This window comes from Phacochoerus africanus, chromosome 8, assembly GCF_016906955.1.
Source record: "Phacochoerus africanus isolate WHEZ1 chromosome 8, ROS_Pafr_v1, whole genome shotgun sequence".
NCBI classification, from domain to species: Eukaryota; Metazoa; Chordata; class Mammalia; order Artiodactyla; family Suidae; genus Phacochoerus; species Phacochoerus africanus.
In genome coordinates, this window is record NC_062551.1 from 50,938,272 (window position 1) to 50,963,158 (window position 24,887).

Here is a 24,887-nt window from a genome sequence, read left to right on the forward strand (position 1 = left end):
GAATTGGCCGACGTCTTTGCTTTGGGCAGAAGGTCGGCTTCTATACAAAAATAAAAATAGAAAAATAAAAATAAAAATAAAACGTGGATTTTATTTTAAACGATTCCAGAGCAGAACTCAAATCTCTTGGTCCTGTCTTCTATGAACGAAGATGTCCAAGCTTCTAATTTATACTTATTTTTTCCCAGCAAGTGTTTCCGCCCCTGTGAATCCCCTTGACAACAGTTTCCAGAATTCTTTTCAGGTAGCGCTTCTTCCCAGGCTTTCCATTTTTCTTTTGGATTTCTTTGGATTCAGTCTGAATCAATTCTATCTCACTGGTCGAAATCAGCCTTTTTTCCCTTCATCTCATTTTTTTTTTTCTTTCTTGAATGACAAAGCAAATAATGAATGTCCAAAAAAAGTATATCCTAAAGAAGGAAACTTGAAAAGTGTAAGGAAACTGAGGCACAGGTTTAAAAGGGGAACATATGAGTGGGCTAAGAATGCAGAACTTGAAACTAGGCATCAGTGTAAGGACTACAGGATCTCAACGCTACTATGACTGGATTTTCTACTTTATTCCATATGTGTTAGATGCATTGGGATTCTGAGTGTTCCCTGGCATGTTAGCTATTCATTCCCAGACGCAAAAACCCACAAGGAAGTGATGCAAGCTTTATTAAAGTATAAAACAGAAGCATCAAGAACTTCAGATTTTTCTTGACATTTAACATTGTGACATTGTGAAATGTGGGTCATAAGATGAATGAGAGGAACTGCATCAATGTGGAGATACTACAACATAAAGAGGTAAATATTATGTAAGACTTTCAATTATGTTTTTGTTCAAGTTCAAGCATCACATAATCTATATACCTATATCCGTTTTACTCCTTTTTTTTTTTTTTTTTTTGGCCGTGCTCACTCCATCTGGAAGTTCCTGGGTCAGGGACTGAACGCATGCCACAGCAGCAACCTGAGCCGCAGCAGTGACAATACCAGATCCTTAAACTGCTGAGCCCCCAGGGAACTCCCAGTTAGTTTTTGTGAGGGGCGTAGGAACTAAAATTTTAGAAGAGACAAAGCTTGGGAAAAGGGATAATGCAAACTCTTAAAGCTAGCACAGAAAAGGAGAGCTATATTTTGCCTTTAAAAAATTCTTCTTCCAGACAACTTTACCTCCCTTTTTCTTTCAAGGCTCTGCTCAAAGATCACCTTATCAGTGACACCATACCATTCAATATAATAATTGAGCAAATCTTTTCCAACCATTCCTCAACCCTGGCAATCGCCAGGATTCCCTGGCAATCGCCAGGATTCCCTGGCAATCCTCAACCCTTTACCCTGCTCAATTTTTCTACACAGACTTTGTTACTTTCTGACTTACTCTCTACATATGCCTTTTCACTTGTCTTTATTTTTCTTTTCCAATTGAAATGGAATATCCCTAAGGAGAAGTTCCTGTCACACAGTAGGTGCTTGATAAAGAGATGTTGAATAAATATATCCATTTAATTTATTTGTGAGAACATGAACTAAATCATAGAAATTTAAAAAGGACCTTCTCAAGTAAGGTATTCATAATGGGAAAAGCTTGGAAATGTCAGTTCTGCTAGGATTAAAGGCTATCCAAAGCAAAGCACCACACCACAGCTCACGGCAATGCAGGATCCTTAACCCACTGAGCGATGCCAGGAATCGAACACTGCAACCTCATGGTTCCTAGTCAGATTCGTTAATCACTGAGCCACCAAGGGAACTCCTAGAGTTAAGTTCTTAATACAGAATGTTGGTTGGGGGAGGACACTAGTAAGTCGATGTGCACCATCATGCATTGTTGAATCTAAATATATTAACAAAGTGCCACTTCAAAATATGGTTCTTTTGGAGTTACTGTCGTGTTGCAGCAGAAACGAATCCGACTAGGAACCATGAGGTTTTGGGTTCGATCCCTGGCCTTGCTCAGTGGGTTAAGGAACCGGCGTTGCCGTGAGCTGTGGTGTATGTCGCAGATGCAGCTCGGATCCCATGTTGCTGTGGCGGTGGTGTAGGCCAGCGGCTACAGCTCCAATTCAACCCATAGCCTGGGAACCTCCATATGCCGCAGTTGCAGCCCTGAAAAGACAAAAAAAAGAAAGAAAGAAAAAAAGAAAGAAAGAAAAGAAAAAAGGCCAAAATATGGTTCTTTTGGTCCATGGCATGTGGAAGTTCCTGGGCCAGGGATCGAACCCTCATAACAGTTATAATACCAGATCCTCAACCTGCTGCACCACAGGAGGACTCCCAAAATATGTTCTTTCTGTCAGTTTGGGGAGGGAAATTTCCTGATTCTTTACAGTTCATAATGTTCCCCAGTTAAAAACTGTATACTAGATCTTCATCGATATGAAGGGTTATCTTTGATATTTAATGTTTAATGACTATACTTGAAAAAAAATTTAAATAAAGATACATAGTACAGTCTTCTGGGTGAACAAAAAGAAGGGAAACATTTTGCTCTAGAACTCTTGTGACTCTCATCCTAACTTCCTCTCCTGGCACAGGAAAAGCGAATCTGGGGGAGTTATGTGGATGTAACTTTATGAGTTACAAATGGGATGCAGATGGAAAACTATCTCAAGGCAATTGCCAACTGAGACGTTTCTTTTCCCTGAAGTAAAGGACCTGCCAAAAGTAGTTCTAAGAATCTCCATTTATTGAGAAAATACTTCTTTTCTCCAAGTGAGTATGTTCAGTCATGGTAAGATACAGGAAAACCACAGGGAGAGAATATACAATTTGTTTAAAAGCCGTGGACTAATGGATAAATATCGCCATGTACTTAAGGGCACTTAAGTAGTTGGAATTAGGTTAGTAAAATACTGCCATGCAATTCTGACACTAATCACTGAAAGTCAGTACAGGTTCCACAGGTTTTTTTGGTCTTCTTACGGTTATACCTGTGGCACATGGAAGCCCCTGGGCTAGTGGTCAAATTGGAACTGCATCTGCGACCTATACCACAGCCGGTCCTCAACCCACTGAGTAAGGCCAGGGATTGAACCCACATCCTCAAAGAGACAACATTGGGTCCCTAAAACACTGAGCCACAATGGGAGCTCCCAGACTCCACATATTTAAGGGAGAAGGTGCCAACTAGACTGCCCTCATTTCAGCTGCAGCCACAAGTTGGGGGTTTCCAGGTTACCTGCACTTCAGAACTAGCCTCAAGTTCAGGGATTTTCATGACCCCCTTAGGTTTAATATTCACTAGAATTACTCGTAGAATTCAGCAAAGTGCTGTACTTATGATTACAATTTTATTATAAAAGATAGCAATCAGGACCAGCCAAGTAAGAGATGGATTGGGGCAAGATCTGGGAGGGTCCCAGGCGCAAAACTTCTATGCTCTCCCCTCCATGGAATCAGGACTCATCACCCTACTGGCCCATCAATGTGTTCACTAACCAGAAAGCTCATCTGAGCCTCAGTTGCCAGAGTTTTTCTTGGGGTTATATTCCGTAGGCTCAACTGATCAAATCATTAGCCATGTGACTGAACTCAATCTCCAGTCCCCCTCACCTCCTGGGAGGAGATCAGACTGATATCACCTGGCCCTAACCCCCAACCCTCTAATCACATGGTTTTTCTGGTGACCAGCCCAATCCTGGGTCACTGCATTAACACAAGCTCAGGTGTGATCTAAGGGCCCATCATGAATAACAAAAATACGATCATCCCTTGGGAAAGTCCAAGGGTTTAGAACTTACCTCCCAGGAACCCAGGACAAAGGCTAGACAAATTATTAGTTAGATGTTCATCAGAAGATTAAAACACAACAAAACTCTAGAATTGTGTTGATAAATCTTTCTTAAAGGGCAGATAGAATTTCAGGCTTGAGGACCCTACCCAACTACTCTCATCTGCCACTTTAGTGCAAAGGCAGCACAGACAATATATAAACAAATGGGTGTGTATAACAATCACTTTGGTGAACACCTGAAAGTAACACATTGTAAATCGGCTACAATGGAAAAAAACAAAACAAAACAAAAAAACAGTAATGAAAACCAACAAATGGGTACAACTGTATTGCACAAACAACTTTATTTACAAAAATAGGCCCATAGTTTTCCAATACCAATATTCCTTAATCACACAGGTATTGTTCATAATCTCAAAGTCTAATGGAGACAGTGACATCTGCCTATCCATTATCTCATTCATAGTCCAACGAATATTGATTGGAACATTTCCATGTGCTAGTTCTGTCCTAGCTGCCCTAGTCACTAATGATATAGCAATAGTTTTTTGTTTTGTTTTGTTTTGTTTACCATGGCAAGCAGAGGCTTGATGTGGGACCACAGTTCCCAGACCAGGGATTGAATCCCAGGCCACAGTGATGAAAAAGCTGAATCCTAACCACTAGACCACCAGGGAAATTCCTGTGAACTTCCCGTGGTGCCTTTTTAACATGGAAATTTAAAAATTTTCATACAAACTTGATCATTGTTATATCTGCTTTGGTTGGAGCTCTGCGCATCCATAACAACAGGCAACCTTTTCTGTGTGCCATTACTATTCCATGCGTTTTAACTTCATTTAACTCTCACAATCCCACTGAGTTATGTAATACATAATTATATCCTGGCACCTGATTCACAGAGATTAACTCACCCAACGTTATAGTACGAGGCAGTAGCAAAACTGACTGACCACAGTCAAGGAGAGGTTGGTGGAACAGAGAAGCCCACAGACCCTCAAACTGTTGATGCACTATCCTAGGCCGCCCCCAACCTGGGACCCAATACCTGCCGCAAACACTAAGAGATTCTGCCTAAAGGGAGGCGCAAATGCCTCTACCTCTTGTCCTCTGCGACCATCGCTTCTCTTTCTCAACGCAGAGGGCCGGGCCACTGCAGGTACCGCGCCAAGGCGCTGGAGATGTTGCTGGAACTCAAGTCTCCACTTCACTTGGGGAAAGCTGGTGGCAACCTACCCTGAAGCGGAAGTTCCTGCGACTCACTTCCCAGGATCCGGAGACCATCCGAGACGGTCACACGCCGCACTCCTGAAGAGGAAGTGATGTCTCGTGCACGGAACTCCTGGACTACACTTCCCAGAATGCCAAAGTGGCATAGGCCTACATTCTCGACTACACCTCCCAGAAGCCTCTGCGTGGCGGTGCTTCCGCCTTGCCTCCACTGTTTCTTCTGGTTAAACTCAATCTGAGTTACTTCTTCAGCGGGGTTAGCGCTTGGTCTTTTTCTTTTTTTTGTAATTCTGTTTTTCAAGAAAAAAATAGCACATGTGAATTTAAAAGAAATATGGATATCTAGAGAGAAGATAGAGGATATCTAGAGAGAAGATAGAGAAGCTTTTCATATGAAAAGAAAATTAACACGTTTTAGCAGAAAAGCTATACGTGTGACCAAAGACTTGGAAGGGACTTGGCTTGTGCTTCACTGGAGAGCAAACTTAAGGAATATATTATTATTCCAGTTACTGTGAAGATCAGTTCATTGTATTTGATTATCTCACCTGAAGCTCATTTATTCCAGAGCTTCTGGAGTAATACACAACCACCTCTGTTTTTAATGATTTGAAATGCTGGATGTCATATTAGGTGTCTGAATTCTGGATTTGTCTAATAGCTTCTCATACTTTCTCCTCCAATATTCTTAATTCCCTGTAAAGTAGGATTTTTACTTAAAGATAGATTAGATACAGGTTCTTTTTTGGGGGGTGGCAAGAATAATTCACAGAAGGGACTGGAAATATTTGAACAAGAAACATACTCCCTTCAACAAAAGCCATAGCAAAGCCTAGGCAAGTCATTCTCTGAAGAGAAAATCAAACAAAAATAACAGCCAATATATACAAAAACATGGCTTAAAACAAGGAAATCATTATCACAAGTCACATCACATGATTCACTATATAATAGATTCTATCTTTGTGAAAGGAAAAAGAATATTTGGTAATTTCAGTCTTGAAGTTTCACATATATTAAAACAGGGTAAGATAGAAGCAAAAATTTTTTCAGACAAAAAAGATTTTTCCCACGCTCCACCTGCCTTTGGAAACAATTGAAATCAATCTGTTTTCTGTCTCTGTGAGTTTGGATTTTAAAATATAATTCCAGGGGAGTTCCCATCGTGGCGCAGTGGTTAACGAATCCGACTAGGAACCATGAGGTTGCGGGTTCGGTCCCTGCCCTTGCTCAGTGGGTTAACGATCCGGCGTTGCCGTGAGCTGTGGTGTAGGTTGCAGACGCAGCTCGGATCCCGCGTTGCTGTGGCTCTGGCGTAGGCCGGTGGCTACAGCTCCGATTCGACCCCTAGCCTGGGAACCTCCATATACCACGGGAGCGGCCCAAGAAATAGTAAAAAGACAAAAAAATAAATAAATAAATAAAAATAAAATAAAATATAATTCCATATATAAGTGTGGTGACACAGTATTTGTCTATCTTTGTCCAATTTATTTTACTTAGCATAATACCTTCGAGGTCCATATATATTGTTTTCTATAGGGGTTTTCACTTTACTTTCCCACCAACACTATAGAAGAGTTCCAGTTTCTTGACATCCTTGTCAATACTTGATAACTTTTGTTTTTCCAATAATAGCCATCCTAACTGGTGTGAGGTAATATCTCATTGTGATACTTATTTGCATTTCACTGATGATTAGTGATGTTGGAAAGTTTTTTCATATACATGTTGGACATCTGTACACCTTCTTTGGAGAAATATCTATCCTTTGCCCATTGAGAAATCAGTTTGTGATTTTGCTATCAAATTGTAGGAATTTGTTATCTTCTACATTAACCCATTATCAGTTATAGGGTTTACAAATATTTTCTCCCATTCCATAGGTTGTCTTTTTATTCTGTTGACTCTTCCTTTGCTATGAAGAATATTTTAGCTTAGTGTAGTCCCATGTTTATTGCTTGTGCTTTTGGTGTCATATCCAAGAAATCATTGCCAAGGCCAATGTAAAGACATGTCCCCCATGTTTTCTTCTAGGATTTTTATGGTTTCAGACCTTACATTTAAATCTTTAATCCATGTTGAGTTTATTTTTGTAAGAAGTATAAGGTAGGCTTCCAACTTCATTCTTTTTTTTTTGGCGGGGGGGGGGGACACTTTACGTTCAAAGAAATAAGCCAGCCACAGAGGGACAGATACTGCATCATTCCACTTACCTGAGGTACCTAAAATAGTCAAGTTCATTGGAAAAAAAGAATGGAATGGTTGTTGCCAGGGGCTGGGGAAGGGGAGAGGTGGAGAGTTATTCAGTTGGTATAAAGTTTCAGTTATACAAGTAAATTCAGTCTAGAGATCTGCTGTACAGCATAGAGGCTAAAGTCAAGAAGACTGTATTATACACTTTAAAATTTGCTAATAATGAACATCTTGTGTTAAGTATTCTTACCTTTTTTTTTTTTTTTTTTGCTTTTTAGGGCAGCACCCACCAGGCTGCCTGGCATATGGATTTCCCAGGCCATGGGGCGAATCAGAGCTACAGCTGCTGGCCCGCACCACAGATCAACAACGCAGGATCTGAGCCACGTCTGCAACCTACACCACAGCTCATGACAATGCTGGATCCCCCACCCAGTGAGTGAGGCCAGGGATTGAACCCACATCCTCATGGATAATAGTCAGATTCATTTCCACTGCACCACAACAGGAACTCTGACTTTTTTTAAAGCGAAGGGACAGAGGAAGTAATTTTAGAGGGGACAGATGTGTCTATTACCTTGATGGCTGTGTTCACAGTTGTATGGGTGCCTCCAAACACATCAAATTGTGTACATTATGTGCAGTCTTTGTATATCAATTATACCTCAGTCAAGCTGATAAATAAGTAAATGAATAAGCTAAATGGGATAGGAAAGGGTTTCTCCTTGCCAGACATGATATTTTTGTGACACTCCCATCAAAACTGAAGGCTGAGGAAAACTGGAATACCCCCTGGACCCCAAAAGGCTCTTTCGCTGGTAAATATTAAACCGTGATTACCCTGAGTTTCACCTCTGACTTACCCTTTACAGTATTTATATTATCTTATTGGTAGTGGATAATCTCACCCAGCCAGAACTTTCCCCTTTAAACCAGCTCTGTCCACATTCAGTGTAATATACTTGGTCACCAGGATCTCCTGCACCAGGTTTCTGATTGCATCTTCCAGTTTGCCTACGGGTGTTGAGGCCACTCTTGCAACTCTTTAATGTCTACAACTCTCATGCAAAAGCTGACAGTCAAAGGGTGTATTTCTTGTATTTCCTTCCTCACACCACTGAATTACAGGAAACTCCCTGTATTCTTTGACCCCAAACTCCCACTGAAATAGCTATTACCGCTGTCACCCAGTCAGTCTGGGTTCAATAAGGAGACATAAACTAAACAGTTTAAAATGTTTAGGAATTTCTGTTGTGGCATAGTGGGTTAAGAATCCAACTGTAGCAGCTCAGGTCAGTGGAGGTGTACGTTCGACCTCTGGCCCGGAGCAGTGGGTTAAGGATCCACTATTGCAGCAGCTGTAGTGTAGGGTGAAGCTGTGGGTCAGATTCCATCCCATCCAGGCGGGTGCAGCCATAAATTTAAAAAAATAATAATAAAAAGAACTTCTATCTAGAGACATTAAACTTCAAAAAAGAGTTCCTATACCATACATTTAAACTCTATATGGTCCTCTAATGCTGAGGAAGAGTATTTAAGGGAGGATAAAGTTGGAAGAAGCAGCCTCTCCTCAAGGCTGGGCTTCAGACTTGATGGAAGGTATGACTGCAGCCTACCTGACGGCAGAGAAGTTTTCCGTGCTCCCTGAGTCAGAGAAGTTTCCTGGTTGCTGGTCAAAAAGGAATCCGTATTCTAGGATGTAGGTGGTTTGTAAGCAAGCTGCAACTGGTGGTGGGATGCCTGGGCATGCAGACGGAGGAGAGGTGCCAATGGCACCCATCATTTGCAGAACAGATGAGCCATAGCCAGCAATTAGGTACATGGATATGAATGGGCAAGCCTGAGTGGGTAGAAGGCCCGGAGGGTCGAGTTCATGTCCAGAGGTCCATGGGAATGTGACCCATGGGCCAGAGCTGTGAGATCACCAAGGGACTGAGCATCCTGGGCATGTGGCTAGGTGACTGACCATGCAGCTTCTACAAACAGGAGAGCCCCCTCCTCCTGCAATTCCCTCCCAACACCTTCTACTGAGAAAGCTTAACCCTGTGTTTACTGCAAAGGAGAAAGGCTCAAAGGGACTACTTTTGTTATCACAGAGTATGTATTGAAGGGTGAAATTTGTAGCTGAAAGGCAATAAATTGGTAAATGACATATTGCTCCCAAACTTAACTGCAACCCACTCTTGGAGTCCTAGCTAGTGGTCAGTACTTCAGGAAACTTTAGGTTATAGGCAGGCATAAAGGATAAAGTTCAGCAAGCTAAGGACTGGCCCCAAACATAGCATAATTAGCACACAGATGCAGGGAAGTCCATCCAGTGACAAGAGAGCCGGCTCTCCTATGGGGTCCATTTGCAGTAATTACCCACACAAGGCGCTAACTATAGCGCCACCTAGTGACAGGTCAAGCCCATTGCCCTCCGTTTCTGGCAGCCTCTTTCTAAAGCAAAACCTCACAACCACCTACCATTCCTTGCTTTCTCCAAACAGCCCACCCTCTCCACCATGAGTTCTACAGACAACCCATTATGAAACAAACAAACAAACAAAAACACTGTATACAAGTTGCTGAGTGCTTAAGAAAATTGTTACCTCAAGCATCTGAAGATAAAATAATTGGGGGAAAAGCAATTCTAGGTGAGGCATATCCACCCCTGGATTAAATCCTCCAAAGAGCCCTTGAAATAACCTTGAAAAGCGACACGTAGAGTGGTGGAGGAGGACGGTTCCCAGGGCTGCTCTGCATTCTAAAAATCTTGTCTACCAGTCACACGTCATACTTGAACTTTTATTACTTGATTTTTTTCTCCAAACAATGCATGAAAAACTTTATAGGTCCAGATCATTTTAATGGTGTATATTATTCCATTATTTAGGGATACTATAATTTGCTCAATGTCTTATTCGTGGATCTTTAGGTTTACAATTTTTATTATTGCAAATTTTCGGGAGCCATAAGGCTGCTCCAGTAAAGAAAACAAAACCACAGTCGGCACCTGCGTGAGGCTTGTCTGGTTAGCAGAGCTACAGACAAGCTGAAGAAAGAAGAAGGATTGCAGAGCAATTCCTTGAAAAACATCGGTTTCCTACAAGAGAAAAATGACACCCCTCTAAAAAATATGTTAATCTATTTTTTCTGTGTTTATTCTTCTCTTTCTATCTTTGATTCAGTTTTCTTATAGCTAGGGATTTGCCCTGGGTTCATAAACACCTGGACCGAAACAGAGTGAAGTCACTTAAACAGTGTAATGGAAAAAGCCTTTGTTCTGGAGTAACAATTTATGGCACCTATTTTGTAAGCGTATACAGGGGAAACTTTTATGATTTCAGTCCCTTCACATGAGAAGTCTGGGGCTGGGAAAAGCGTTGTATGGCCTACAAATTGCCGTTTTTTACAACAGATATATTTTTTATTAAATAACAGTGTCACCTGTAACTTTTATCATCCCTTGTGGGGGCACTTGACAATTTTCAGGTATAATACTCCTCTCTATTGAAATTGGTGGTTTGAAGCTTACGTAAGTCAGGACAATAGGTTATATGCTTAGCTTGCTGGCGCCAAATAAACCGCAGCCTCAAGAATGTCATGAGCCTAAGGCTCTCATGCGTTTCTGTTAACTACATATGCCTCTAGCTAAAGAATGTTACATACCACAGTCTATTACTTATTAAAGCTTTGTTCTTTATATAGAATAGAATAGCTACTGTTATTGACCTTTTAAGAAAAATACAGTGTGAAACTTTAAGTTTGTAATCTTGAGGAAAAATCTGAAACTGAAGGAACATGTTTTAACTAACCTCTTTTTTTTTTTTTTTAATCTCAGGTGGAAGGAACAGAAAGGGCTTTAAATCAAATGTTAATGTCAAATCTTACACAGGACTTGATTGTGAAATGGTATAAAAGCTGATGCTTTTCACTTAATAAATTGGGTCATCTGCAGCATGCAGCTGAGAAGTTGGCTCCAATTCTTTCCGTGCCGTTTGTAGCCCATCCTCTCCTTCGTCACTCCCTGGCTGCTGGGGCTGGACCTCGGCAGCAAATATCCTTGGAAGATGGTCCCTTCGGAAACCATCTTTTCCCACCTGTGTAATTACGTTTTAAGAGATAAATTCTGGGCAGTAGGATTAGTGTTCAAAGAGAAGGCTCATTATACACTTTGATACACATACACAAAATCCTCCCCAGAAATGTTACACCTGTTTTTTTCCCCCCATTAAGGATGTTCACTTTTTTCTACTCCTTTATTGACACTGAGTTTCGTTAATCTTTCACTACTGTCCACCTGGATCAGTAAGAAAGTAACATTCAGGGATGGTTTTATTTGTATTTGAATGGCTGTTTCATATACAAACTGTAACTAGTATGAAAATGTCATGTAAGAAAAACTAAAACATAATCCACATGAAGAAGCTTATGTAAATAAGACACAAAAAAGATATTATTAAAGGTGAATAAATATATTATAAATCCAACAATAATCCCAAACTGCATCACAATTTTGGTAGGAACTTGACAAAATGAGCACATTCTAAAAACCTTTTTTTTTTTTTTTTGGTCTTTTTGCCTTTTCTTGAGCTGCTCCTGAGGCATATGGAGGTTCCCAGGCTAGGGGTCCAATTGGAGCTGCAGTCACTGGCCTACGCCAGAGCCACAGCAACGTGGGATCCAAGCCACGTCTGCGACCCACACCACACAGCTCATGGCAACACCAGATCCTTTGCGAGGCCAGGGATTGAACCTGCAACCTCATGGTTCCTAGTCGGATTCGTTAACCACTGCGCCACGACGGGAACTCCTAAAAACCTAATATTAAACAAGCCTGCTAAGAAACAGTGGTGTCTGCTTTAGACAATGATCACTAGCCTTCTATTAAGTTGTTGCTCACTTCAGTAAATGTTAGTTCTACGACTCTCTGTGGGATATCATTTTAAAAATTGCATTTAAGGTGTGCAGTAAAACTCTCACTACATATTACGGTTTCTCTGCTGAACGAGATTTCTTAGGTCTGAAGACTGCGCTCCAGTAACGTTTTCGCAAATGCACAGCACCCAGAACACTTCTTTCTCTTTTATGTACATCAACGAATGAAGAGGCTCACCAAGGAAGTCCTACATACACCATTTAAATGCCTGCACAGACACAGAGCACCTTAAAGATTTAAAAGTTTTGAACTCTGGGGGGAGTTCCCCTCATGACTCAGCAGAAATGAATCTGACTAGTATCCATGAGGACACAGGTTCAATCCCTGGCATCGCTCAGTGGGTTGAGGATCTGGCATTGCTGTGGCTGTGGTGTAGGCCAGTGGCTACAGCTCCAATTAGACCCCTAGCTTGGGAACTCCATATGCCACGGGAGCAACCCTAGAAAAAGACAAAAAAAAGATCCCCCCCCAAAAAAAGAGGCTTTTTTTTTTTTTTTTTTTTGCTTTTTAGGGCTGTACCTGTGGCATATGGAGGTTCCCAGGCTAGGGGTCTAATCGGAGCTACAGCTGCCAGCCTACACCACATCTCACAGCAATGCCGGATCCTTAACCCAGAGAGTGAGGCCAGGGATCGAACCCGCATCCTCATGGATCCTTGTTGGGTTCATGAACTGCTGAGCCACGAAGGGAACTCCCAGGAAGAGGCTCCTGCTAATAAGCTTTGAAGCTAAATGTTAATAGGATCCTATTAGTAGCAGACTATGTGTCATCATAGAACTGCCCAGAAAAAAAGAAAAATTCTTAACAGTATTTTACATCTAAAAAATTTACTTCTTTACTTAATAATGCTGATGTCGATGATGATGATATGACACTATTATAATACTTCCCAGGTGCCACAGAGGTACATACATGAACTTATTTCACCCTCCGAATACCATGGAGGTGGGATTCATTATAACCCTCATGTTACAGATGGGGAAACCTGGGCACAGAGATGGTAAGTGGCCTAGTTACGCTGCTCCATGGAGCCGTGAGGAAGCGGGGCGCCGGGATCCCAGCACACTGGTCTGGTTTTAGAGCCCACACGTGGCGGGCACTCTCACCACACTGCCCCTCAGGGTTACGCTGATTCTGAGTACGTGTGATCTGAACCTGGGATGGGAGCAAAGCACCAAATCCTGCAAAATGCTCTGTCTGTGGCTCCTGCGAGCATATGCCACAGGAATCCGGGTGACAGGGATGAGGTCTGGACATAAAAATCTCAGTGCATCCCCGTCACTGATGCTGAGTCAGTACATTGTCATATTTACCTCAGAGCTCCCTCCACATGGTTTTAAAAATGTGTCCCTGCTGATATTCTTTTCGGCTATTTTTATCTTTTAAGGCTGAGGTAACAGGAACCCGTTTCTAGACACGAACTTGCAGGACCCAAGTTAAGTGAGAAATCCGTGACCTCTCAACCTTCTGGAAGGGTCTCTCTGCCCCAGGCTTGCTTGTCTTCCACTGCCTGTCTCTTACTATCAATGGGAGAAAGTCCAGAGACCCCCTCTCCCGCTCTGGGTCTGTCACTCTCTGGAAAGCGTGACGGAACGACGAGAAGGTCAGGACTGAGTCAGAGAAATGAGGCCGCACAACAGTCACCTACTATGGTACCTGCCGTATCCACAGTCAAGGTCAGGGTGGGGATCAGCCTGTGCGTGGCGAGCTCACCCCTGGCTGCCTGGCCAGGACTCCAGGCTCCGTGGTTCTCACCTGGATGTGCCTCTCTTGGAGTTTCTCTCTGTGTCTTGTTCCAAACGGGCTATGTTACCAGGCTTGAGACGTGGTTGCCCTGAAATCGCAAGAAAACTCAAGAATAAGTAAGGCTCATTATTTAAAAAAAAAAAAAAAAAAAATCTGAAAAATGCAGCCCTAACCCCAAGACTTTCAGGCCTTTGAAGGACAGACCTGGAAGGATGCAGGCCTGGCTAAACGAAAGTATGTTAGAACAGTTCTACATAAAAAGGATTTACAAAGACCAAAACTAGCCTCTCTTCGGGGGGCAAGACTCCAATAAGCTAAGCTCCAATTACCTAGAGGTCCCCCTTGCCCACAGAGACCACGTTCTAGAAGGTCTCCAGCATCACTTCTGGGTACAGCCTCCTCTGGGCAGGGCCCAGCAGCCCCAGCTCCTCCTCGGCGAGGACCACGGCCGCGTCCTCAAAGATGGACGGCTCCTAAAATGCGAAGCACCATCAATACCAACACCCACTTGATGGAAGGTAGACTTGGCATTACAAGACAAGCAGACGGGACAGCAGGAAGCGGTGGAGGGCAGCGAGTCCAATGCAGTTACATTACTGTTTGGTGCCAGTACTTCTCATTGCACCCAGCAGATCTCTTCATGGTCATCCAGAGAGTAAAGCAAAGAGCATCCTTCGCTTGGTGTGAGCACTTCCAAGGGCCATTTCTGCGACCTTGAACGGCTGAATCACAGGATCTGCATGTGTTCCAGTCTGACTCTAACTTGTAGATGACCAACGTGTCCTCCAAAAACGCCATGACAACTTAGAGCTCCACCAGCGCCTAGTTTGAGTGGCCGCCATCTACACACACCCCGAACACACCTTCTCTGCCAGAAGGATTGTTTTTTGCCCACCAGCCCCTCCCTGCTCCATCAACAGCTGGGCAACTCCTGCTCTTTGCTGTCATAGCCCCCCAACCCCCTCCCCATCTACACCTTTTAGGGCTTCCTTGTCAGCCCTGGACAGAAGCAACCAACATGTGTCCAAGCAACCATCTCCCCGCCCAGATGAGACCGCTAAAGCAGCAGGTCAAACTGCGGCATTTAGATAACTGTGTCATCCTTAGTCATGAACTGTGGCCCAGGCTGCTTAAGTGAATTGCTTTGGTCCAGTGAGGAAAAAGAGAAAGGCAGTTATTGATCTTGAAATGCAGTGACCAACCACGTTATCATCACTTTCTTTAGACTGTGACGTGCTTTCTTGAGAGGGAGACACTGGTACAGGAGGGCTTTCAGAAGGACACCTTCCCTTCAGGCTGTCCCTGTAATACCTGTGACAAAGTATCACAAGAGTGAGTTGTGCTTCCACAGATATTTCACTTTTAAGAAGAAGGCAGGCAAGAGAAGCTGTAGGAAGCTTTAGTGCATGTGGCCAGCATATGGTCTTTCCAGAATTATTCAGTTCCTATAAAACAGGCCCCAGGAATTAGAGATAAGCAAGAAAGACACAGCCCTGCCTTTCTGGGGCTTGTGTTGGCAGACCACCTCCAAGCTCCGTGATTCACTAGAAAGACTCACACACACATAGCGAAGACTTAAACAAAAATTGAAACTAGCAAAGGGAAACTCAGGCACATGGGGTGAAGTCTGGACGAAGCCCTGCATAACCGGGCGTGTTGCTACAGTAACTCTTAGCCATGATAAGACTATACTCTGAGCCCCTTGAGTCCTGGAAGATCTCTGAACAGGGCGTAGCCTTGGGGACTTCGGTCCAGGAGGTGAAGTGACTTGGCCAAGGTCACAGAGCTAGAAAGAGACAGAGCTAGAACCTGAACACAGGGAGCCTCATTCCAGAGCCACTATACTTTGACGACTTTCCTACAGACGTCAAAATGTGTACTGCCAGGGAACAAGGAAATGAAAAGAAACTTCCAGCTGTGAACTAAGTCGAGAGGATGTGATGTATATACACGGAACAGGGTCAGTAACATTTTAACAGCTCTGTATGGTGATGGGCGGTATCCGGCCACACTGGGACCAGTCCACAGAAAGATACTGAGTCACTAGGCTGTGTGCCGGAATCTAATATAACACCGTATGTTAATTATAACTCAATTTTCTAAAGAACTGAAAAAAGAGAAGATATAAAGCAGATAATATCCATACCTTATATTTATAGCTCTCTTACTGTAAGGTGGGCACTAGACAAAGCATTTTTATATGCTTTATCTCATTTTGTTTTTAAATCTTAATTCCACCACTCAGAAACAATCACTGTCATTTTTTTTTTTTTTGTCTCTTTGCCATTTCTTGGGCCGCTCCCGCGGCATATGGAGGTTCCCAGGCTAGGGGTCGAATCGGAGCTATAGCCGCCAACTTACGCCAGAGCCACAGCAATGCGGGATCTGAGCCACATCTGTAACCTACACCACAGCTCACGGCAACGCCACATCGTTAACCCACTGAGCAAGGGCAGGGACCGAACCCGCAACCTCATGGTTCCTAGTTGGATTCGTTAACCACTGCGCCACGACGGGAACTCCCCACTATCATTTTTATTTTACTTTATTTGGCCATGCTGGTGGCTTTCCCAGGCCAGGGATCAAGCCCATGCCATAGCAGTAACCAGAGTCACAGCAGAGACCATGCTGGATCCTTAGCCAGATGCACCAAGGAACTCCCTGCTTTATCGCATCGCCCTCACAGAACTCACCCTAAGTAGGAGCTTTCTGGAATGTTGGAAAGACTCTATTATCTTGATTAGGTCAGCAATTTCTCACAAGGTAGTTACTATAGCTCTCCCCTTTCACAGATGAGAAAAACGTGGCCTCAGAGAGTTGAATGTTCTTTAGCCAAGAACGTATACCTAGGAAGTGCAGAGTCAGGACTGAGCCTGGGCTGCCTAACCCTTCCCTAACCACCCTGCTCTCCTGCCATCCCAGTGAGATCAGAGGAGCCCACGTTCCCCGTGTGGAGAAGGAGTGTCACCAGCAGAGCAGGCTTCCCAGCAGGATCCTAGATCAACCTCGAGACTAGAGGTGGGACAGCCATAGAGAACTGGTGCTTGCCTAGGAGGAGGGGGTTGGGGGAGGGATGGCGTGGGAGGCTGGGGCCAGCAGATGTGAGCTGTGATACATGGAGACGATAAACAAGGGCCTACTGCAGAGCACAGGGAACTATATTCAGTGCCCTGTGATAAACCATGGTGAAGGAGAAGAATTTTTTTTTTTTTTTTTGGCTGCACCTGTGACATAAAAAAGTTCCTAGGCCAGGGATCCAATGTGCGCCATAGCGGTGACAATGCTGGATCCTTAACCTGCTGAGCCATCAGGGAACTCCTAAAGAATTTTTTTTAAGTGTATTAAAAACCAAAAAGACAAGAGGTGGGAGAAAGTGAAGGCCAGAGGTGGTCAGTTCAGCAATTAAATAGACCCGCCCCTACCTTCCAAATCTTACATCGAGCAGCTGGCCCTGCCTTCTACACTGAGTCCTGCCATAGCCAACTATCACTTGGATGTCTAAAGGGCATCTTGAAGCAACCCCCCTAGAAAAATCCCATTTAGAGTTGAGTCTTTCCTCCCAAATTGTTCTCTTCTACCCCATGGGAGTAAACTATCATCTACCTTAAAGTTATCCTGGATTCTTCCCTGTTCCTCATTTCTCATATCTAAATCATTTAAAAAGTTTGCTAATCATTGTTCCAAAATATCCTTAAAATCTACCCACTTCTCCCCATCTCTGCTTCCATTTCTGTGGTCCCACTCATCATGATTTTTTGCTTGGATGATGTGGGTACTTCTTTTCAGCTAACCCTGCCCATGTCTCCTAAAGCACTTGAGAGCAACTATCTTGTTTTAACTTACTTACTACCTGCCTCCCTCTTCTAGAATGTCAACGCCATGAAGGCAGGGATGTTGTCTCTGATATACCACCAGTGCTTAGAATAATGCTTGGCTCATAGTAGGTGTCCAACAAATGTTTGCTGAATGACTACATGAAGGGAAATGTCAATGGACCAAAGACCACACGAATGACTGAAAAGCCATTCAAGAGCCACCGTGAAAAAGGGCACTTAGTTTGGAGAACATTACAATTAAGTTTCAGCCAAACTTTAATTTTTTAACATTGTTTGTTTTTTTCTTTATAATTTTGAATTTCAAAAGTATGTGTTCAGCATATATAGTGAAACAACACAGAGATGCACAAGTATCTCAGTGGACCAGGGTACAGAATGCGGGACAAGTCACAGATCACGCAAAGTGAGTAAACTGACAGTTCTCTCTTGGGCATATATATAAGTATATACATATTATACACACACACACTCAAATGTATAAGTGAATACATACATAAGGATGCTATTATCAGCTGATTTGCAAATGAATAATTTAATAAATGGCATTGTCATAATTAGCTATCCATCTTGAAGAAAATAAAGTTAAATGGCAACCTCATGCCATTTACAAAAGTAAATTATAGTCATGTTAGAGATTTAAAAATTTTTAATATGAATATTAAAAAACCACTTAAATACCTTTTGGACTAAGTTTTGGATAGGGAAGACAAGCTCAGAGGAAATGGCATCCACAAGTCTTCTTTGGAAAAGACAAACAATATGTACAACCACTATGGAAAAAAGTATGGAGGCACTTCGGAAAGAAAAAATAGAATTACCCCTATGATCGATCCAGCAATCCCACCCCTGGGCATATATACAGACAAAATTGTCACTCAAAAAGATACATGCACCCCTATGTTCATTGCAGCACTATTCACAATAGCCAAGACATGTAAAGAACCTAAATGTCCATCAACAGATGAATGGATTCATAAGACGTGGTACATATACACAATGGAATACTACTCAGCCATTAAAAAGAACAAAATAATGCCATCTGCAGCCACATGGATGGAACTAGAGATTCTCATACTAAGTGAAGTAAGTCAGATACAAATGAAAGACAAATACCATATGAAGAAAGTGAAGAAAGAAAAATGCCATATGATATCACTTGTATTTGGAATCTAAAGTATGGCACAAATGAACCTATCCACAGAAGAAAAACAAACTCATGAACACAGAGGACAGACTATGGTTGCCAAGAGGCAGGGGGAAGGAGCGGGATGGACTGCAAGTTTGGGGTTAGTAGATGCAAACTATCACATTTAGAATGGATGGGCAATGAAGTCCTGCCCTACAGCACAGGGAACTATATCCAGTCACTTGTGATGGAACACGATGGAAGATATTATGAGAAAAAGAATGTGTGTGTGTGTGTGTGTGTGTGTGTGTGTATATAAAACTGGGTCACTTAGGCATACAGCAGAAATTGACAGAACATTGTCAATCAACTACAATTAAAAAAAAAAAAGACAAACAACAAACTGTGGATGAAATTAAGCCAAGCAAAGATTTTAAATCAAAATAAAGTCACACATGAAAAAACCATGGCAGGAGTTCCCTGGTGGCTCAGTGAGTTAAGGATCCAGTGTTGTCACCCCTATGGCTCAGGTTCCGGCTGTGGCGAGGGTCAATCCTTGGTCCAGGAACTTTATATGCCATGGGAACAGCCAAAAAAAAAAAAAAAAAAAAAAAAACAAAGGAAAAAGAAAAGCAAAAGAAACCATGGTAAAAGGACAAGAGGTGGTGAGCAACGACAACTACAGAGAACTGAGACAACCCAACGGTGGGATTCAATGGTGACAGATCAGAAGGGAACAATGATAATAATATATAGGAGATGGTGGGGAGTAAAAAAAGTGCTAATTTCTTCAGTTCTCATTACAGGAGTTCATCAATAATACTTAACATTAAAGCAAATTACTCAAACTTTCAAATTTTTTCCTATAATCCTTTTTCTTTAAAGAAACCTTTATGAACTATAATAAAACTGTAACAAAAAAAGTAATTAAAATTCTGCAACTGCTTTGACGTTTCCTCCCCAATTTAAAGACGAATTTTAGGAGTTCCTGTCGTGGCTCAGCAGAAATGAATCTGACTAGCTTCCATGAGGACACAGGTTTGATCCCTGGCCTTGCTCAGTGGGTTAAGGATCTGGCGTTGCTATAAGCTGTGGTGGAGGTGGCAGACATGGCTTGGATCCTGGGTTGCTGTGGCTGTGGCATAGGTCAGTGGCTATAGCTCTGATTCGCCCCCTAGCCTGGGAACCTCCCTATGCCGCAGGTGTGGCCCTAAAGAGACAAAAGTAAATAAAATAAATAAATTTTAAGTTACAAGATACATGTGTTTATACACAGAGAGAAAGAGAGTGCCTATTTCCATGTCCTAATGTTTTTACCCACTGAATCCCACTTGACAGCAGAAGAGGATCAAAAGGATGGATGAAATAATAATCCATCAACCCATCGCCAAGCCCATGGATGGACATGCAGTCCATTCCACCACCATTTTTCTTTTTCTTTGCTATAATGAACAATGCTGCAATGATCATTCTTTGACTTGCTCTGATGTAGAATAAACTTGAAGTGGGAAATACTGGAGCAGAGGGGTGCAGAACTTTTAGAAAGGCTGAAATGCCCCAATTGTGTGGATATACCCGTTTCCCTATATGTTAGCTAACAGGGACCACAGATCTTTCAAATTTCAGGTCATCTCCATAGAAAAAGAATTGTATCTTGTTTCAACCTGCATCACTTTGATTCCTCCACGTTGACATCTTTTCATAGGATGATTGGTCATTTGTTTCTCCTCTTTTCTCTCTTCTTGAACACGAATGCTTTGTCTTTATTCCCAACCTGTTTTTAGTTGTTTTTATGGCTGCACCCATGGCATATGGAAGTTCCTGGGCCAGGGATTGAATCTGAGCCACAGCTGCGGCGACACCAGAGGCTTTAACCCACTGCACCAGGGCGGGGATCAAACCTGCACCTCCAGAGCGACCCAAGATGCTGCAGTTGGATTCTTAACCCACTGTGCCACAGTGGGAACTCCCTAACCCCTGTGTTCTTTCACCCAATACGCTAACCTTTAACTATGTTCAAGGTGTAGGTTTTGGTAAAGTGTGTTACATGGAGAATACAATATCCGGAAATGAAGAGGAAGAAATATGCCACGGAGGAGAAAAACCTCGGCAGAGAAGAAGCCTTCACTATTTGGAGAGTCACCTCTCTACATTATATGGGCTCAGTTCCTTGAAACTATTGCATGCAGAGCAAAAAGGCAAATGACAGGTTCCTACTGACCTGGGTTCAAACCTAGGATTTACACGCATTTCTTCATCTCTCAGACAGGATCATGCCACCTCTCTCGTCGCTACTGGGAGATAAATGCACTGCGTTATGTGAGGAGCTTGCCCAATCAATTTTTTTTCTTTTTTCTTTTTCCAAGGGAGGGAGGTATGTTGACTCTCTGATGTCTTAAGCTGTTATTTCTGGAGAAAAAACTCCACCCACCTGAAACTGGTCTTGTCTTCCCCATCCTGGGGAAGGGCTGAGGCTTGAGAAGGCCGACCTGCAGGAAGAGAGAGAAGCCTTGAGGAGGCTGGGGCTTGCTTAGGCTCTCTGACAGCGCCCTGGACCCCAGGGATGTCTGCCCCTTTACAGACGGCTTTCTCTTCACCAGATGCAACTCCTCATCTACCTGCCTCTCCTTCTCTCTGCACCCAGTGTAGGTTCGCCCTTCGTTAACTCTCACCTTGTTCCTCATGCCTCAAGGTCAACGTCTCCATGGTGTCCCCTCCTAGGTTTTCAGAGCTGCAGCAAATTTATTTATTCTCTGATCTTCCTTGAGACTGAGACTGCCTGAGACCGGGACTGCCTAGGACTGTCCACGCTCTGACTAGGTGCTTCCAGCAGATACCCGGGGTCCCCAGGACCTGCTTCCACCTTCACTCTCTAGAGTCTCGTTGGTTGCCATGTTCCAGGGACCTGTGGGCTCAAGAGGGAACTTGACCTTATCTGAGTTCTTTGTTCTGGGTCCCAAAGTTCATAACCTCTGCATACCATTCACACAGAGGACATGTACTGAGTGGTTTGTATGAAAGTCCCTGCTCTGGGAGGTTCATGGCCCAGCGGGCCAAGAATGTCAGAGGGCTGAGGACAGCCAGAGAAAAGCGTCTGCAAGGAGAGCCCAGGGGCAGAAGTCCAGCAGTGAGACACAGGGCCCTACTGAAGGGTGCAGATCCCACAAACCTATGGGACTTATGCCCTGTGAAGGAAAAGCTAGAGTGTAAAAGCTTCATGACTGCAATACTGTGGGGGTTGCAAAAATAAAAATTAAAAAACAAGCCCATTCCCCTGTCCTCAAGGATTCTGAAAATCAGGCTTTGGGTGAGCAAACGTCTTCTAAATGAGAGTTGGTACTTCTATTCCATGACCGCCTTTGTTTTTTTTTTTTTTGTCTTTTTGCCTTTTCTAGGGCTGCTCCTACGGCATATGGAGGTTCCCAGGCCACGGGTCAAAGTGGAGCTGTAGCCGCCAGCCTACGCCAGAGCCACAGCAACGCCAGATCTGAGCCGTGTCTGCGACCTACACCACAGCTCACGGCAACACCAGATCCTTAACCCACTGAGCAAGTCCAGGGATCGAACCTACATCCTCATGGATGCTAGTTAGATGCATTTCCGCTAAGCCACGACAGGAACTCCAGGCATCCCTTCATTGAACAAACATATATCCAGTATCTAACTACATCTTGGACACTATAACAGACACTGAGGATGCAGCAGTAAATTAGATGGGCAAGGTACTTGTTCTTACGATGCTGCCTTCTGGTGGGTAAACAAATCTACAGTTAAGATGCTCTTTTTTAAAGACTTTTATTTTTTCCATTATAGTTGATTTACAATGTTCTGTCAATTGCTGCTGTAGAGCAAAGTGACCCAGTCATACATATATACATATACCTTTTTCTCACATTATCCTCCATCGTGTTCCATCACAAGTGATTGGATATAGTTCCCTGTGCTCTACAGCAGGATCTCATTGCTTATCCACTCCAGATGCAATAGTTTGCCTCTACTAAGCCCAGACTCCCAGTCTATCCCGCTCCTTCCCCCTCCTCCTGGACAACCACAAGTCTGTTCTCCAAGCAATTAAGGTGCTCTTTGATTACAAAAGGTTCATGCAGAAAACACACATGACAGATTCTTGCTTACCAAATCAGAATGTAGAGAAAAATCAGTGGCAGGTGTGGGCGGGGCAACATTAAATCAGGTTATCGGGTTTCTGACATGGGTGAAAATAAGTCAGTTGTGTGAAGATCTGGGATGCGCGTACAGAGGGAAGTGCAAGGGCAAAGGCCCTGACTTCTGGTGATAACATCTCCCAGCCAAGTGACACTTATTAAGGTTCTTAACCTTTCTAAGCCTCAGTATTCTTTCTGTAACATGGGATGAATATTATCTAACTAAGGAAGTTGCTGAGCAAATTACATATATGTACTCATTCAAATATTTATTGCCAGGCTACTATATGCCAGACACTGTTCCGGGCACTAGAGATACAGCAGTGAAAGCCTTCAACGTAATAATTGTCATATAATGACCACTTAATTAATGCATACAGCTACAACTAACAAGAGGCCAAAATTCTACTCACCTGGGGCTCTAATGACAAGAGGCCAGGGTTTAGTCTTTCCTCTTCTTCGCAATTCTCTCTGGCAAAGAACACTCCCAGGAAAGCAAGGCTGTGAAAGAAAAATGAGCCAGAAGGTAGGTAACAAGATTTTATTGTAACTCCCAACACACCACAGGGAGAAAAATCTCTGAGCACCAGTTGGATGTAATCTACTTCCTTTAATTGACCTTTCCTGCAACCTACTCCTATTACTTCCTTCAGGAGTCCTAGAAGGGGACTTCTCCTAAGGGACTCAGAGAGCAGGGCCCAAGCTAGTCCTGCTTTGGGCCCTGTCTACAAGCCTGCACTCCCTGTAGCTCCCGCGAGACGATGAGAATCAGGATACAGTCTCAAGAATTGAATTCTGAGCTGGGCTATGACTCTCAAATGCCAAGTGATATTTAGAGTGGAATTCCACCAGTGTGTGCCTCAGATGCTACCAAAAAACAGCCGGCAACAATACACCAGCAAAACAATCGCTTACAACTTGTACTGTGATTTCAAATTCTCAAAGGGATACGTACAGACCATGAAGATTCAACTTCTGCAGCTCTTTATACAAATAGCTTCACAGACAAAAAGCTCTGAAATTAGTAGAGAAGTGGGTGGATGGCCGCCATCAAAAAATTCAGGATATCATCAATCCGCGACTTCCTGAATTGGAATCTCCCAAACAGGCGATGCCCATCTCAGAGTCTGAGCCGCCGGCCCGGAACTGCTCCTTGCGAGCCTAGGAGTACCAAGGGCTGCCGACCCGGGCCCTGCTCCCCACCCCCTGCCCCATCCCAATCGGGGATCCGCTTCCTCAAATCCTTCCTTCCCCAAGCGGAGCTTGTTGAAATTCCCTGGTTGCCACGCTGGGCTGTTTGCTGCCCTTTCCTTCTGAGGTCCTAGAGACCCGGCCCCTGTGCCCGCAGCCAGAACGAAGACCTCCAATAAGACTCACGTCCCTTAGCTTACTCACCATCTCTTAAGAAACGATACCGGAGTTCCCGTGGTGGCGCAGCGATTAACGAATCCGACTAGGAACCATGAGGTTGAAGGTTCCGTCCCTGGCCTTGCCCAGTGGGTTTGGGATCCGGCCGTTGCCGTGAGCTGTAGTGTAGGTCGCAGACGCAGCCCGGATCCCTCCTTGCTGTGGCTCTGGTGTAGGCCGGCGACTACAGCTCCAATTTGACCCCTAGCCTGGGAACCTCCATACCGCTGTGCGCTGGCCGGAAGCGGAAGTGGACGAGTCGACAGGCCCAGACTACACTTCCCAGAATGCTCTGCGAAGCATAGTCTTTGGGGCCTGACTGTACAGAAAATAAGAGTCCATCTGGAGCCCGGAGAAGGGCCTGGGGCCAAGTTTATGCAGAGGGATGCAAGATGTTCTGGCGCTCAGCTCTGCTGCATCGGAATACTATTTCATTTAAAAAAAGTTATTACGTTGTAGAAGGTCTGACAATATTCTCAAACAAATCCACAATTTCTCACAGGGCATACAAACATTACGAATGTAAATTATGTATACA

At 43.5% G+C, this 24,887-nt stretch overlaps 1 long non-coding RNA gene across 1 annotated transcript; it reads right to left on the reverse strand.

The window, feature by feature from the left end:
- Positions 1-12,729: 12,729 nt before the first annotated feature.
- On the reverse strand, positions 12,730-24,362 carry LOC125133468 (uncharacterized). The gene is made up of 4 exons (XR_007136446.1): positions 23,356-24,362; positions 21,211-21,268; positions 21,001-21,073; positions 12,730-13,905 (listed from the first exon to the last, which is right to left on the reverse strand). It is a non-coding gene; the product is annotated as an uncharacterized LOC125133468 (long non-coding RNA).
- Between the last annotated feature and the right edge of the window lie 525 nt (positions 24,363-24,887).